The 17,270-nt window shown below is 41.6% G+C and overlaps 1 pseudogene; it reads left to right on the forward strand.

Moving 5' to 3' along the window:
* The first annotated feature begins 1,503 nt into the window (after positions 1-1,503).
* On the forward strand, positions 1,504-4,128 carry LOC118349977 (zinc finger protein 57-like; annotated as a pseudogene).
* Positions 4,129-17,270: the final 13,142 nt, after the last annotated feature.

The raw sequence follows: 17,270 nt of genomic DNA on the forward strand, positions 1-17,270 counted from the left end.
CATTGATGAAGTCCTGAAAACCCTAAAGCCCTCAGTCTTTCTTTGCTCACAAGTTACTTCTTCAAGATGTTCATTCACATTTTTATTTGTTTAAGATTATGAAACACTGTTTAAACCCAGTGAGTTGGTTTCTAAACACGATATGCATGAGGAAAAAAATCTAATGAAGAGAAAATGGCAAAGTGCACAAGAAATCATTCTTGTGCCTACATATTAGAAAAAAATTGGGAAGACCATAGCATTGAAGATCAGCATGGAAACCATGCAATACATCTGAGGTGAGTTGTGCTGACAACATAAAGCAGTAGTAATCCCAGGACAGAGTTTCAGCATATCATGAAATTTTAAAAACAAAAAACCCAGCTCCAAATCAGAGAGAGCGTGAGAGCAAGCAAGCACACAAGTTGGGGAGGGTACAGGGTGGGACAGAGGGAGAGGGAGAAGCGGACTCCCTGCTGAGTGATGTGGGGCTTGATCTCAGGGCCCGGAGATCATGACCTGAGCTAAAGGCAGATGCTTAACCAACTGAGCCACCCACATGCCCCCAAATATATTTAGAATTTTAAGAAAGTTTTCAAAAACTTGACTGAGACATTGAGTGAAGCATCATTCACTTTTCTAGGAAGATCCTGTACATTATAAACAGTATGAACAGTGAATATGATAGAGGTCACTTCAAGGGCATTTAGTTAACTCTAAGACCATCCACAAAGAGTAGAAAAACTTCCTGCATACTAAAATGCAGTTAGTCATCTGGTTCCAATAGCTATTACTTGCTAATAACAAACCATTAATAAACATAACATTGATGAAAATGTTTCTGACTTTTAACAGCAATCCTATGACAGATCCTATGAAAGTAATAAAGGAAATCAACATAGAGAAATGTGCAGCCAGTTTCCCCATTTTAATTTCTGCAAGAATATTTCTACCAGAGTAAAACTCTATGAATACACCAAGTGTGGGAAAGGCTTCATGCATCTTTCTTCCCTTAAGAGGCATGTGAGATCTCACTGTGGACAGAGACTACATCCGTGTCAGGAATGCAAGCAGGCCTGCATTTGTCACACACACCTAAGAACTCACACTGGAGAGAAACCTTATGGATGTAAATTATGTGGGAAAACCTTTCCTTATTTCTATTCCCTCACTCAATATATCAGGATTCACACTACAGAGAAAAACTGAATGCACACAGTGTGGGAAAACCTTCAATGAGTTCTCCAATCTTACTAGACACATGAGAACTCACACTGGGGAGAAGCCATATAAGTGTAAGAAATATGGGAAAGCTTTCATTTATCCCTCAATCTTTCAAAGACACACAATAACACACACTGAGGAGAAGCCCTATGAATATAAATTATGTGGGAAAGCCTTCCACCATTCTTCCTCACTCAACATATGAAGATTCATACTTCAGAGAAAACCTATGAATGCAAGCAGTACAGGCAAGCCTTCTGTGAGTTCCCAAGCTTTACTGAGCATGTGTGAACTCACACTGGGGAAAAGCCATATAAGTGTAAGGAATGTGGGAAAGTCTTGACTTATCCCTCAGTCTTTCAAAGGCACACGGTAACACACACTGGGGAGAAGCCCTATGAATGTGAGTTATGTGCGAAAACTTTTCGACATCTCTACTCCCTTGCTAAACATAGAAAGAGTCACACAGCAGAGAAAACCTGTGAATGCAAGCAGTGCAGTACAGCCTTCTGCGAGCTTCCCAGTCTTACTAGACATGTGAGAACACACATGGGGGAGAAGCCTTTTAAGTGTAAGGAATGTGGGAAAGCCTTCATTTATTCCTCCACTTTTTGAAGACACATGATAACACACCCTGGAGAGAAGCCCTATAGGTGTAAACAGTGTGGGAAGACCTTCAGTTACCAAAGACATGAAAAGACTCCGACTGGAAAGAAGCCCTATGAATGTAAGGAACGTGGGAAAGCCTTCAGCTGGCCTGAGACCTTCCAAGTCCATGTGAGGCTGTGCACGGGGGAGCAGCTCTCTATCTGTGAGCACTGTGGGAAAGCCTTCAGTTCTGCCAAGTCCCCCCAGGGCCACCTGAGAACTGATACTGGAGAGAAACCTTACGGATGTAAACAATGTGGAAAAGCCTTCAGTTGGTGCTCAACCTTTCAAGAGAACATGTGAGAATTCACGCTGAAGAGAAACTGTACAAATGTGAGGACTGTAGGAGAGCCTTCGCTTCTTCCAGATCCTTCCAGGGCCAGGTGTGGACCCACACCGGAGAGAAGCCTTATGAATGTGTACAATGTGGGAAAGCCTTTAGCTGATCCTCATCCTTACAAAAGCACGCAAGGATGCACACTGGAGAGAAACCCCATACATGCAAACAATGATCCTTTTGAAACCACGTGAGGATGCACACTGGGTAGCAGAGCCAGAATTGCATATCATATTTGATAAATTTTAGTTAGACCCTGCCTTCTAGAGAGAAATTCCATAATTGTAAGTAATGTTGGAAAATCTTGCACTAATTCATGTATAATGCTCCAGGAAGGAAATGTTGGAGGTAATAAATATGGTATTGTGTTTGTCATTACCTCATTTAAAAATGGACCCCTAAACAGTGAATTTCTAGTTCTTTCACGAATATGTGTTCATGTGAGAAATAATTTTTTTAAGTCCTCAAGTTTGAAAGGTTTTTTTTTCCTGATTTTTCACTGAATACAGTTTTCTTTCTTGGTAGTTTATTTGAGCCACAGTGATTTGAAGTGTGCTTTTAAAGTGACAGAAAGTTTAACTGGTATGAAGTGTATTATAGTGTAACTGCCTTAGAGGGAGCTCCTGATTATAACGTAGGGGCCTGACAACATTTGACTGCTGACTATAAAATACAGCTGCCAGTAGAACTAGATTCAGAACCAGGCCACTCTCCACCAATGAAGTTCCTAATAAAGAATCAACCTACAAAACCCCAGGCACCCACCCTTGACCCCAACACATGCCGAACACCAGGTCTGCATTCTCTCTCTACTTACAAACTTGCTGTGTGGCCCTGCTAGTGTACCGTGTCCTTTCTTTTTTTTTTTTTAAGAGACTTTTGTGTTTTTTTTTAATTTTTATTTATTTATGATAGTCACACAGAGAGAGAGAGAGAGGCAGAGACACAGGCAGAGGGAGAAGCAGGTTTCATGCACCGGGAGCCTGACGTGGGATTCGATCCTGGGTCTCCAGGATCGCGCCCTGGGCCAAAGGCAGGCGCCAAACCGCTGCGCCACCCAGGGATCCCTGTACCGTGTCCTTTCAAATTCCATTATGGGTGTTGCTAATGTGTGTCTTACAATATATAATAAGAACCACAGGGACTGGTCCAGTCACATCACTGGGTCTGGATGGTGCATGTCTGTGGGGCTCACTACAAGCAATATGGCCTAGGTGAGCACCCCTAGGCTTTCCTGCTGACAGCATCACTACTGACAGGGTGAGATGAACAGAAGAGCAGGTTTTCATATCATTAGAATAACAGAACTTTGGTAATTTAGCAATTTCCTTACTGTCCTAGTATGGCACATAGTGGATATCACTTACTTATGGATTTCTTTTTTCTTACTGAAATACTCGTTTAATGCCAAAAATTCTAAGTATGCAAAACTCTACAAAGAGCGATCTTTATCGCCTGCAATTTGTGCTTTTCCTTCTGCATGTGAACTGGACAGCAAGCTTTGAATTAAGAATAGAAATCAGTGATATAATGAAATGTAGATAGAGATGGTTATGCTGGATTCCATTAGGGAAATGTGGGTAGAGCTGGGAATTCTATTTCCTTAAATATCTTCTAGGTTAACCATCATTAATTGCCAAATTTACATGACATAGAAAGCAGAATGGATGCTAACTTCCAGATCGTTATACTGATTCCTGCCCCCTTTAATCAAGAGTCCTCTCACGGGCAGACAGCAAGCACTTGACTTTCATTCTCTCCAACCTAACCTGTCATTATCTCCACGTGCTCCCTCAGCGTAGGTACTGAGAAATGTTTTTTACTTTTCACTCTGGGGATATGTTAAAATATCCCACTGCAGTTATGGAGTGTGAAATCAATGTAATTCTGCCAATTTATGCACCATTTATTCTGAGTCTGTGTTACCAGGTTTATACAAATCCATGTACTTTCTTTGTGGTAAGTCTTTTTTTTAATGTAGTTAAAACTTCTGACATTAACATGATTTCATATTCTTTTTTTAAAAAAGATTTTATTTATTCGTGGGACACACACACACACAGAGGGAGAGGCAGAGACACAGGAGGAGGGAGAAGCAGGCCCCATGCTGGGAGCCCAACGCGGACTCGACCCCCGGGTCTCCAGGATCACGCCCTGGGCTGCAGGCAGGTGCTAAATCGCTGCACCACCAGGGCTGCCCAGTGGGGCCGCTTAAAAATCTCCACAGGTTCCTGTTCCTGAGCCTACTCCTGTTGTTAGGCCTTTTGAGAGATACTCATCCTCTTCTCCTTAGCTATTTCTCCTCTCTCCATGTGTGCAGCGGACAGTTCTTAGAAAAGTATCATGCGAGTATTTGACTCCCTCAAAACAGCAAATAATTCTAGAATTTGGCAGTAGTAATAAAAATGGCCAACGACCACATGGCCTCTTTTGTACACTCTGTCTCTGATGGCACGATAGCAGAATCTAGGAACACTAGTCATTTGTTCCTATTGGATCAGCTACCATGTTTCTTATGGGCAACATGCTCAACTGATCCCAACAGAATCGTCAGTGTACCTCCCTGAAGATGAAATTATATTTTTCAAAATCTATGGTAGAACAAGACAATACTCTACCAAGAAGCCTGTCAGGGCACTACACCCATGATAGAAGATTAAAAGCCTCAGTGTCTCACGATCCTCTGGCACTATTCCCTGTGACACCTCTGTTTCCCTGGTGAGAAAACCCAATGGCTGATGAGGGATATCTGACCAAGACCTCTCAGCAATGAATCACATTTTCATCCCTCCACACTCTGGTGTCCCTAACCCCCATTGGCTACTGATATCCATTGCCATTGTAATTCATCTATGCAGTGGATTTAATATTCCTGTTGGTAAATGTAGCCAGTTTTTGCTTTCACTTGGAAGCACAGAAATACCCCTGGACAGTCATGCTGCAGGGAATCACAAAGAGTCTTTCATCATTTCCACAAACCCATAGGCTATTCTGGATGACAAAGAGTTCTCTGCATCTCTCCTTCATTATGCTATGGAGATAATTTCATTCTCTGCTTGCCTTCAATGGAAACCATCATCTACTTGTTAAAGCTTTTGGCTTTAAAGGGACATAAAGTCCCCCAAAAATTGCAGTTTGCTGAAACTCAGGATCAATACTTAGGGCATCTAATCTTGGAACCAGACCACACTGGGATCCACACAAAACCCCTCATGACTCCTTAATGCTGATATATCATGTTTTGAATCCCTGTGGCATTTTACATGTCACTTCTCTAAAGAAGAAAGGTTTTTCATAGTTTACAAGTGGGTCATTCAAAAGGATGAAAATGGTAAATATTAGCTTGGATATGTATTGCAAATCCCTTTTCGTTTTAGATTTTATTTTGATTATTTTTTTAAATGATCTCTACATAAAATGTGGGACTCAAACCCACAACTCCAAGACCAAGAGTTGCATGTCCCACTGCCTGAGTCATCTAAAACCCTGCAAATTCTTTTAAAGGTACTGAGACAGCAATCCTTTTCCCTTTGACATTCAACCCAATAGGATGAATCCCACACTCTTATTTGGCCATATACCTCTGCCAAAAGTAAAACCAGAAACGTTTAGTCCAATTGGTATGCACTTGGTGTACCTCAGGACTGTAGGACATTATGGAAACCGTGAAAGTTTGTATGTCCAAAGTGGATAAAAATTTACCATATGCCATATTTTGACCAGGAGTTCTGGTTGATATTAGTGGTACTGTGCACACCAGAATTGATCTCCTGGGGACCAGAAAAAAGCACCACATTGGTATTTCCACCACAGTCACTAACCCCAGAAACAAAAAGCAATCCTGTGACACAGAAGTATGTTCTTCCAAGTCACATTTGGAACAAAATCAACCAAAGACACAAAAAAATTACTCTCAAAAAAGATAAACCAATATTGCAAACTTAACAATTGTTATCTCAATAAAGAGAGAAAAATAATGTGAAAACCTATCTTTCAATAATAAGGACTGAAAAGAAGAGGTGATACAGAGTTGGGAAATTCCAGGACCAGCAACAGAAAACAAAAAGAACTTTCAACAATAAGTCTCATGGGAGGATCATAGACTAGTAATATTTGGGAGTGTGAAATTAAGAAAGTCTCTTAATAAAATTATATAAAGTCACACACACACAGCCCTCCTACAGATACATTCTTTTCATCCTGGGTCCAAGAGACATAGTGGAAAAGAGACCTGTTTTACATAACCATGTGATTGCTTAAAGCCTAAGATAACAAAGCATTCTGTTGTACAGATGTAGAGGACAAAGGACATCATTACTGTTCATATCAGTGATGTGGACCAGGAATTAATACACTTTGGATTCCTATGAAGGAAGAAACACTCACAAAGACAAAGCCACGTTTAAAACAATGAAAATATTTCTGTCCCACAGGAATATTCATGAATAAAATAACAAGTCTTTGCTAAAATATTTCCCAAAATTTTGTCCATTCAGAAGACTTAAAGGAAAAAAAAAAGAAGACTTAAAGGCCTTCCTGCACTGCTGACATTCATAGGGTCTTTCCTCAGTGTGTGTCCTCACATGGACTTGCAGGTCTATAATACCTGAAAGCTCTGCCACACTCCTTACACTCATAGGGTTTCAGTACATCTGTGTGGCCATGTGACCTTCAAAAGGTCGATGCTTCCTGAAAGTTTCACCACACTCCTTACGCTCCAAGTATCCACCCTCTGTGTGCCTTCTCACAGTATGTACTATGAGGGTGTGGTGATGAATGAAGACTTTTCCACATGACTGACATTTATAGGGTCTCTCTCCAGTGTGTTTCTTTCAGGCTTCTGCAGGTCTTTCCACACTGCTGACATGCATAGGGTCTTTCCCCAGTGTGTGTTGTCATATGTTCTCAGATTTCCAAGATATCTGAAGGTCTTCCCACATTGCTGACATTCATAGAGTCTATTCCCATTATGTGCCTTCATACGTACTCCCAGGGCTGTGTGATACCTGAAGGTTCTGCTACACACCTTACATTCTTAGAGTTTCACTACACTGTGCGTGGTCATGTGACATTGAAAAGGCAAATGCTTCTTGAAACTTTTCCCACACTCTTTACATTCCAAGGTTTCATACTCTGTGTGTTTTCTCACATGTACTGCAAGGGAGTAGTGACCAGGGAAGGCTTTCCCACACTGCTGACATTTGTGGGTTTTTTCCCAAGCATGTGTCCTCACATGTCTTTGCAGTCTTGAAGGATATCTGAAGGCTTTCCCACACTCCATTCATATGGTCTCCCTGCAGTGTGAGTTCTCGCATGACTTGTGAGATCAGAATTATACATAAAGGTTTTCCCACACACGTCACATACATGGACTCTCTGTTGACAGTGACCTTGCATATGACCCTGAAAGGATGAACGTTTTTCCACATTTCCCACACTTTAAAGATTTTTGACTACCAAGACCACTCAAGTATTTCTAAGTTGCTCTTCCAGTGTCCAGAGGTTCATAAGGTTTCCCCACAAGGTCTGTGTCCACCTGAGTACTGAGTTTTGAGATACAGCTGCAGGCTAGCCCACCTTCCTCACAGGGACTAGGCTTGTGTCCAGGGTGAGATATCTGTGGATTCTCAAGGAAAGAACCATCTCTGTACTTAGCACATTCACAGGATTTATCTCCAGTAGGATAATCCTCAAGCACAGTAAGACCTGTAATCTGGTTTATGGTTTCTCCACCTTCATTGCTCTCACAGACACACTCCAGCAAATGACTTCTGTTCAAAACAGGAAGGCACACTGTTAGGAAAAAATGATTATAACCAATCTCTTTTTTAAAGATTTTATTTATTCATTCATGATAGACAGAGAGAGAGAGGCAGAGACACAGGCAGAGGGAGAAGCAGGCCCCACTCCAGGAGCCCAACGCGAGACTTGATCCCGGGACTCCAGGAGCCCAACGCGAGACTTGATCCCGGGACTCCAGGATCACGCCCTGGGCCAAAGGCAGGCGCTAAACCGCTGAGCCACCCAAGGATCCCCAATAACCAATCTCTTAATTAAAGATCTACTGGTGTTTGTTAATCATTATTTGACTACTTACTGGCCATTTTCAATGAATGGTCACATTTTTGGTGCTGCCTGCATGGTAACAAAGGGGAACAAGCTTAATGCACTGGCTGAAGACTCATATATAGTCCCAGCACTCTGGGGTTCTTACATATGGTTTTTCTCACCATTGCTTCCAACTGAAGTAGTTTTCAGATGATAAATGTCTAGAATGCATTCATTAAAATTTCGCCTTGTGAAAATTCCAATTATACAATTGTTAAGGTGTGCTTTCAGCTGTTCTTTAATTTCAAGTTAGTATCACAATCTGCCCAGATCCCCACCTCCTCCTGTACAAGTGTCATTCAAATGCCCTTCCTGGATCTGGGTCTGATCTCCATCGCTATGAAATTTTGGGTTTTCTCCAAAAACAGAACACGAATCATTTCTTGTAAATCTTACTATTTTCTCTTCCCTGGGTAGCTCATTCTGCAAAATATTTTGCTGAATCTCTGATGCACTCCTTTTATCTTGACTGGGACACACTGCAAAGATTAGTAACATAATCTAATTTCTTGGGAAAGATCTGACGTTTGAAGGTAAGAAAATAGACCATATGATGATTCTATTCATATACTGATCCCAAAATATAAATGAAGTTTATAGGGAAGAATAGACAAGTGACTAAAGAAAAATTCTGAGGACCCTAGTGATTTGGGACTTTGGCAAGAAGACGAAAAGTGTAGGAAAGGCAGCCTATTTACTCAGAAATACTTCAAAATAGATAGAAGCTAATGTGGAGTAAGTATTATCAGAAAAGCAAAGGAGGAAGGACCTTGGCAAGATTCACACATCTACATGCTACCCTTTATAAGACAAATACAGAAAGGCTCACCATGTGGGCAAGAATGGGTGAAAAGTCCAACAGGGAATCCAAGTAAATGACAAACATCACCCTTCTCCAACAAAGTTGAGTCCAAATGCCATTCCCTTCTCCAGAACCTGGTCCAATCGAGGGTTCCTGGACTGTCCTGAAGGCACAGAGGCCCTCAGTGAAGCCTGCCTGTGCTGCACCAGCTGCCACTGGGAGGTCAGATGGTGTGTGTGCCTACTGCCCTGCCCTGGAGAACAGCTCAGCATGAGGGAGGATTTGAAGGGCAACAAGCAACCTGGAAGATGGATTCTTACTTTAGTGTTCAAGTTCATTGATGAGGGCTGAGTGTGGGCTTTTTTTTTTTTCTTCAGTAGAAGCAGAGTGACCTATAATATTAGTGTCAGGTGTACAAAATAGTGATTTGACAATTATATACATTATGATGCTCACCACACTAACTATAATTACCACCTGTCACTATAAAAAGCTGCTACAATATTATCGACCATGTTCCTTCTGCCGTACTTTTCATTCCCATTACTTAAGATTTCTTGATTTATTATTTTGAGAAAGATTGAGAAAGTGTGTGTGGGAGGCGGGGAGGGAGAGAGAGAATCTTCAAGCAGACTCCCCACTAAGTGCTGAGCCTGAAGGGGCTCAATCTCACACTCTGAGATCATGACCTGCACTGTAATCAAGAATCAGATGCTTTAACAGACTGATCCATCCACGCAACTGCCCATGACTTATTTAATAAGTGCAAATCTAGGGCAGCCCTGGTGGCTCAGTGGTTTAGCGCCGCCTTCAGCCCAGGGTGTGATCCTGGAGGCCCGGGATCAAGTCCCACGTCGGGCTCCCTGCGTGGAGCCTGCTTCTCCCTCTGCCTGTGTTTCTGACTCTCTCTCTCTCTCTCTCTTTCTCAATCTTTGTGTGTGTGTGTGTGTGTGTGTGTGTGTCTAATAAATAAATAAAATCTTTAAAAAAAATAAGTGCAACTCTGGGGATGCATGGGTGGCTCAGTGAAGGTTAATCATCTGCTTTCAGCTCAGGGCATGATCCTGGAGTCCTGGGTCCCTCATCAGGCTCCCTGCATGGAGCCTACTTCTCCCTCTGCCTGTGTCTCTGCCTCTCTCCCTCTGTGTGTCTCTCATGAATAAACAAATCTTCAAAAAATATGTGCAACTCTGTACAACTCAATCCCCTTCTTTTTTAAAAAAGATTTTTATTTATTCGAGAGAGAGCAGTGAGAGAGAGAGAGAACGCACAAGTGGAGTGAGGGGCAGAGGGAGAAGCAGACTCCCCACTGAGTAGGAAGCTTGATCCTGGGACGCTGGGATCATGACCTGAGACAAAGGCAGACACTTCCCCGACTGAGCCACCCAGGTGCCCCTCAATCCTATTTCATCTATTTCACCTATCCCTCCATCGCCTTCCAATCTCACAAACACCCAATTTTTTCCTCTATGGCTTTAAGTTTGTTTCTGTTTTCATTTTATTTGTTCATTACTTTGTTACTTAGGTTTTACATATAAGTAAAATATGGCATTTGTCTTTCTGTCTGACTTATTTACTTGGAAGAACACCCTCCAGGTCCATGCATGTTGTCACAAAGGACTTTTTATATAGCTTTATATAAAACTATATCCTTTTTATATGGCTTTATCCTTTTTATATGGCTGAGTAATAATCCCTTATATGTAGATACCACATCTTCATCATCCACTCATCTGTGGATGGACATGGGGGTTGCTTCCATACGTTGAGCATTGTAACTAAAGCCACAGTGAACGTGGTAGTGCACAGATCTTTCTGTGTTTGTTCTTTCCTATGGTGAACTCAGAAGTGGAATTATGGACCATATGGTCCTTTTGTGTTTACTGTTTTGTGCAAACTTCATAATGTTTTCCACGGTGGCTGCACCAACGTACCTTCCCACAGCAAAGATGAGTTTCCTTTTCTCCACATCCTCACCAACACTTGTTGTATCTTGTCTTTTTGATACCAGCCGTTCTGGCTGCTGTGAGGTGATATCTCATTATGGTTCTGATTTGTGCTTCCCTGATGATTAGTGAGATTGAGCAGCTCTTTCATGTGCCTAATGGCCATCTGAGAATCTTCTTTGGGGAAAACATCTATTACATTCTTCTGAGTAGTTTTTAATTTTTTCTTTTGTTTCCTTGCCTGAGGGAATACTTCCACAAAAACACCACTAAGGCTGATGTCCGTAAGTTTAGCACCTCTGTTTTGTCTTAAGAGGTGTATGCTTTCAAGTCTTACACTTAGGTATGTGATCCATAATGAGTTTGGACATATTTTTGTGTCCAGTTTCATCCTTTTGCAGGTAGTTGTCTCATTTTCATAACACCAGTTATTAAGAGACAGTCTTTCCCCATTGTATATTCTCAGCTCCTTTTGTGGTAGGTAGTTTCATGATATAAGCATGGGTTTATTTCCAGACTATTCTGTTCTCTTGATCTATGTGTTTTTGTGGCGGTACTATGCTGTTTTGATTAGCATCGTCTTGTAGTATACTGTAAAATCTGGGATTGTTATGTCTTCAACTTTAGTATGCTTTCTTGACATTGATTTGGTTATTTGGAATCTTTTCTGTTTCCATACAAATTTTAGAGTTTTTTTGCTCTAATCTTTGAAAAATACTATTACTATTGTTGATAAGGGCTGCATTGAATATGTAGAGTGCTTTTCACAGTATGGGCATTATTAACAATATTAATCCTTACAATGCATAACAAAGGTATATCTTTCCATTTATTATGTCATCTTCAATTTTGTTCATTAAATATCTTATAGCTTTCAGCATAGAGGTCTTTCAACTTCCTTGGTTACATTTATTCACAGTATTTTATGGTTTTGAAAGAACTGAACATGGAACTGTTTTCCTAATTTCTCTGATACTTTGTTATTAGTTACAGAAATGCAACAGAAGGGTGCTTGGATGGCTCAGTTGGTTAAGCATCTGACTCCTGATCTCAGTTCAGGTCTTGATCTCAGGGTCATGAGTTCAAGCCCCATGTTGGGCTCATGTTGGGCATGGAGACTACGGAAGGAAAGGAAAGAAGGAAAGGAAAGGAAAGGAAAAAGGAAAGGAAAAAGGAAAGGAAAAAGGAAAGGAAAAGAAGGAAGGAAGGCAGGCACCAGATTCTGGTAGACTCATTTTGTGTTCTGCAAGTTGCAGAAATTCTAAGTTGCAGAAGTTCTAAATTCATTTGTTAGTTCTAATACTATGTGGTGAAGTCTTAAGGATTTATTTATTTTTTAGAGAGAGAAAGAGAGAGGAATTTAGTAGGGATATTTGTCTGTAATTTTTGTTGTGTCGTTCTCTGGTTTTGGAATCAGGGTAATGCTGGCCTCATGGAATGAATTTGGAAGTATTCCCCCTCCTCCTCCTCCTTCTTCTTCTTCTTTTTTTTTTTGGAATAGTTTGGAGTAGAATAGGTATTAATTCTTCTTTTTCTGTTTAATAGAATGTCCCTGTGAGGCCATCTGGATGGTCCTGGATTTTTCTGGAAGTGTTTTGATGAGTAATTCAATTTTGCTTCTAGTAATGGATCTGTTTACATTTTCTATTTCTTTTTGATTTAGTCTTGGCATATTAAGGTTTCTAAAAATGTATCTATTTCTTTGAGGTTGTGTAATTTGTTGGCATCCAATTTCTCATGGTAATCTCTTACAATCCAATTTGTGCTGTTGATTATAACTTTTCTTTCATTTCTGAATTTGAGTCTTCTCTTGTTTTCTTGATTAGTTTTGACAGATTTTTTTAAAAAAATCAATTTTGCCTTTTCAAGGAACATGCTCTTAGTTGCATTAATCTTTTCTATTTTTTATTTTATAGATATTATTTATTTATTCATGAGAGACACAGAGAGAGGCAGAGACACAGGCAGAGGGAGAAGCAGGCTCCCTGTGGGGAGCCCGATGCAGGGCTAGATCCCAGGACCCCGGGGTCACGCCCTGGGCTGAAGGCTGATGCTCAACCACTGAGCCACCCAGGTGCCCCTGATCTTTTCTATTTTTTTAAAAAAGATTTTATTTATTTATTCATGAGAGAGAGAGACAGAGAGAGGCAGAGACACAGGCAGAGGGAGAAGCAGGCTCCATGCAGGGAGCCTGATGTGGGACTCGATCCCGGGACTCCAGGATCACACCCTCAGCCAAAGGCAGGTTCCAAACCGCTGAGCCACCCAGGGATCCCCCTCTTTTCTATTTTTTAATCTCCATTTAATTTATTTCTGCTCTGCAGAAAGGTTGGTGTAAGGTTAGATTGAGATTTTTCTTGATTCCTGAGGCAGGCCTGTTTCATTACACACTCCCTCTTAGAGCTGCCTGCGCTGCACAAACCAAAAATATTCCATCATGCGTTCATTCATTTTTCTTTGGCTCCAGGTATTTAATGATTCCTCTTTGACTTCTTTGTTGATGCATTGGTTTTAGTAGCATGCTGTTTAGCCTCCATGCATTTGAGTTTCTAGTTATTTTCTTGTTATTGACTTGTCATTTCATACTGCTGTGCACAGAAAACATGCTTGATACACGTTTCAGATTTCTTAAATTTAAAACCCAACTGCCTTTCTGAATAGGATAAAAGAGGCTTTTAAAGAATATACTAATCTTTACTTAAATTCCTAGGGAGGCCAAGTAATTCTAAAGGACAAATTGCCAAACAGCCCCAGACTTTACAAAACACTGATGCAAGAACCTGGGGCTACCTGAGATGAAATGTTGGCCATGGCCTCCACAGTCTTCTATAATGGTGGCCAGGAAACAGAGGTTATGGCTAAGGCGATGGAAAGATGAAAGGAAGTCAGGCATGCCTAAATACTAGTTACCTTACAAGGCCAGGCAACCTCCAAAGTACCCTGGCCAGAAAAAAGAAGTAAATGCCATATTTGCTGACAACATGGGCACAGGGCTGCTCTCTGTCCCTTGACCCAAAGGGGCAGGGGCTACCAGCAGACTCCCAGATGATTGCCCAAGAATGAGGAAGCTCCTTCCAGCCGGTGCCAACTTCAAGGGTCCACATCTGTGGACTGGAGGTGAGTGTGCAAATGGATGTAGCAGGTAGGGCAACTATTTTCCTACTTGATTCTGGGGCTACCTATTACATCTTGACTTCCTTCTCCAGACGTCCTCTAAAACCTGCACCATCATAGAAGTGTATGGCCTATTAGCCATTAGACATTTCATTGATTCCCCTGTTCAGGATTTCGGAGGGACAAATATTTACCATAGTTTTCTGATTATGCCTGAATGTCCCAACCCATTATTAGATAGAGATTTCTTACAAAAATGGAAGGGTGGAATCTTTTTCAGGCCTCATCCTGAAAATTATCTATGGAACATGCTAGGGGCTCTCTTAACATCACCTTCACCCATTCCAACACAAATATTAAAAACCTGGGATTCCCCAGTCAACCCTGCTGTCTGGGATCAGGGAATCCCTGAAAGGGCAAAATGGACCCTGCCCATTATAACTCAACTTAAGGACCACCATTACTACCCTCATAAAACAAAATATCCTCTCAGGTCTGACACTAGAGAGGGGCTATAGCCCACAATCACCAACTTTTTAAAACATTAGCTTCTTATCCCCACAACTTCACCCTACAACATTCCCATCCTAGCAGTTAAAAAAAGGACAACAGCTATCATCTAATCCAAGAGTTGTGAGCCATTAACGAGGCTATTACACCCCTACACCCAACCATGTCAAATCTGTTTGTCATCCTTGGCACCATTTCTCCCAACAGCCTCTGGTTTAGGATCCTGAACCTTAAAGATGCTTTTAAGGTCCAAGACCTTTTGTATCCCATTAGCTCCAAAATCCCAATTTCTGTTTGCCTTTGAATGGGAACCCCCATCTGGGGCTACCCAACAACTAACCTGGACAGTAGTCCCACAGGGATTCAGAGACAGCTCCCATCTGTTTGGCCATGCCCTCTCTAAGGATTCACAAAACTTATAACTTGAGGGGAGGAACCATCATCCAATAGGTGGGCAGTTTGCTCTTTTGCTCCCCCACTCAAGAGTTAGCCATTCCTCAAAATTGTCAATAGAAACTAATTAAAACCCTTCATAACTCCACTCATTTAGGACAAGATGCCTTACAAACTGTCATTTCCAAAATGCTTCAATGTAAAGAGCTTTCCCAGATGGTTCAAATAACCTCCTCCTGCCCTGCACATGTACCTGCACATATACCAACCCCCAGGGTATCCATCAGTCTCAATTAATCCAACCAATACAGAGGAAGGGATCCCATCCTGGGGAAGACTGGCAGATTTTACTCAGATGCCATCCTACAGAGGATACAATACCTCTTCGTGCTTGTTGACACCTTCAAAGGGTGGACAGAGGCATACCCCACGTGCACTGAATGGGCAATTGGGTGGTCAACAAACTTCAGCATGAAATTATCCCCTGATTTGGCCTCCAAAAACCACTTCAGAGTTACACTGGACTCTCCCTTGTGGTGACTATAGTTCAATGTGTCTCCAAAGCACTGGATATCAAATACTATGTCCATTGTGTTTGGAAACCACAATCCTTTGGGAAAGTGGAAAGGGCCAACCACTACCTAAAAGGTACTATTAAAAAACTCACACAAAAGACATCACTGAACTAGAAAGAATTCAAGGGTAATTGCCAATTACCCTTCTCTGTAGTCGTGTAGCTCCCAAGGAGGCCCTGGGTTTGAGTCCTTTAGAGGTCTTCTATGAGAGAACCTTCCTCTTTACAGGCCTCTTGGTAGATCCAGAGACTCTAGGGATACAAACTCATACTTTCTCTCTATCCAAATTTCAACATGTTTTTTAAAATACAGCCTAACCAAACAAGAGGCCCTTCTCTATATGAACCTGACGATCAAGATCTAATGAGGGTCTGGAGAGAGGGCTTTTCTAAGTCTCAACTAGAACCTACATGGAAAGGGCTTTTCCTGGTTCTTTTATCTTCCCCAACAGCCATCAAGGTACCAAGAATCCTCAGCTGAATCCATCACTCCAGAGTCAAACCCTGGAATCAACTCCTAACAGATACCATGATGCCTACTCCTAAGAACTCCTCAAAGATCAAGTATTATGCTTCAAAAAGATTCTATGAAAGAGAAGTCTTCTCTCTTTTTCTGTGTCATCTTATTAGATATAGGGCTTGCCATAGCCATCTTTTCCTTTTTATAACTCAATTGTCTTCTTCCCCCATTGGCCCAATCTTTACTAATCTCTACATTCAAGGTCTTCATTTCCCTCTCTGCCTTAAAAAAAAAATACCAAGGGAAAATCTATCTTTCTGGGATTTCTGGGTAATCCACAAGTATTTACAATCACATCCTTACTCCCTTTATTCTTCTCTCTCTAAAAGCTCTCTTAATGTTACCCTTTGGACCAAAACTAATCAATATGTTAGTATTATTTGTCTCCTTGAGGCTATAGGCCATCAAATTCCACATGGTCTTCAACCAAGGATATCAACCTCTACATGCCTAAACTTTTTCCCTTTCAGAAGTCCCTTGGAAGGACACCAAGAGCCACCATCACTTTCTCTTTTCTATAATCAGCAAGTGATGGACTCCCAAAATCTTCACAATACTCCCTAACAGTTTGAAGAAGCCAGAGTGGTCATCGCCACAATTCCCAATGATTTGGGGTCCAATCTCTTGAGGGGGGAATGTTAGGCAGTTAGTTAGAATAGAGCAAGGAGGGATAAAGCAGATACTGGCCACACCTTCAGAGCCACCTCTAAGGGCTAACAGAATAGGAAATGCCTCACCACGGAGCTGGCTCAAAAGCCACAAAGGGACTCCCAAGAGCTGAGCATGCTCAGAAAAGGTGTAACTTGCCCGGTCACAGCAAAATCTTATTAGAAACTTATAAACAGGGGTACCTGGGTGGCTCAGTGGTTGAGCGTCTGCCTTCGGCTCAGATCATGATCCCACGGTCCTGGGATGGAGTCCCACATCGGGTTCCCCACAGGGAGCCTGCTTCTCCCTCTGCCTGTGTCTCTGGCTCTCTCTCTGTGTCTCTGAATAAATAAATAATTTTTATAAGAAACTTATAAATATACAATACATAAATACAATTATAACAGAATGCATCATGGGTAGGCACACGCGCAGAGGCCAAAATGTTATATAACCACCAGCTGTCA

The sequence above is a fragment of the Canis lupus genome, chromosome 20 (assembly GCF_003254725.2).
Source record: "Canis lupus dingo isolate Sandy chromosome 20, ASM325472v2, whole genome shotgun sequence".
Lineage (NCBI taxonomy): Eukaryota > Metazoa > Chordata > Mammalia > Carnivora > Canidae > Canis > Canis lupus.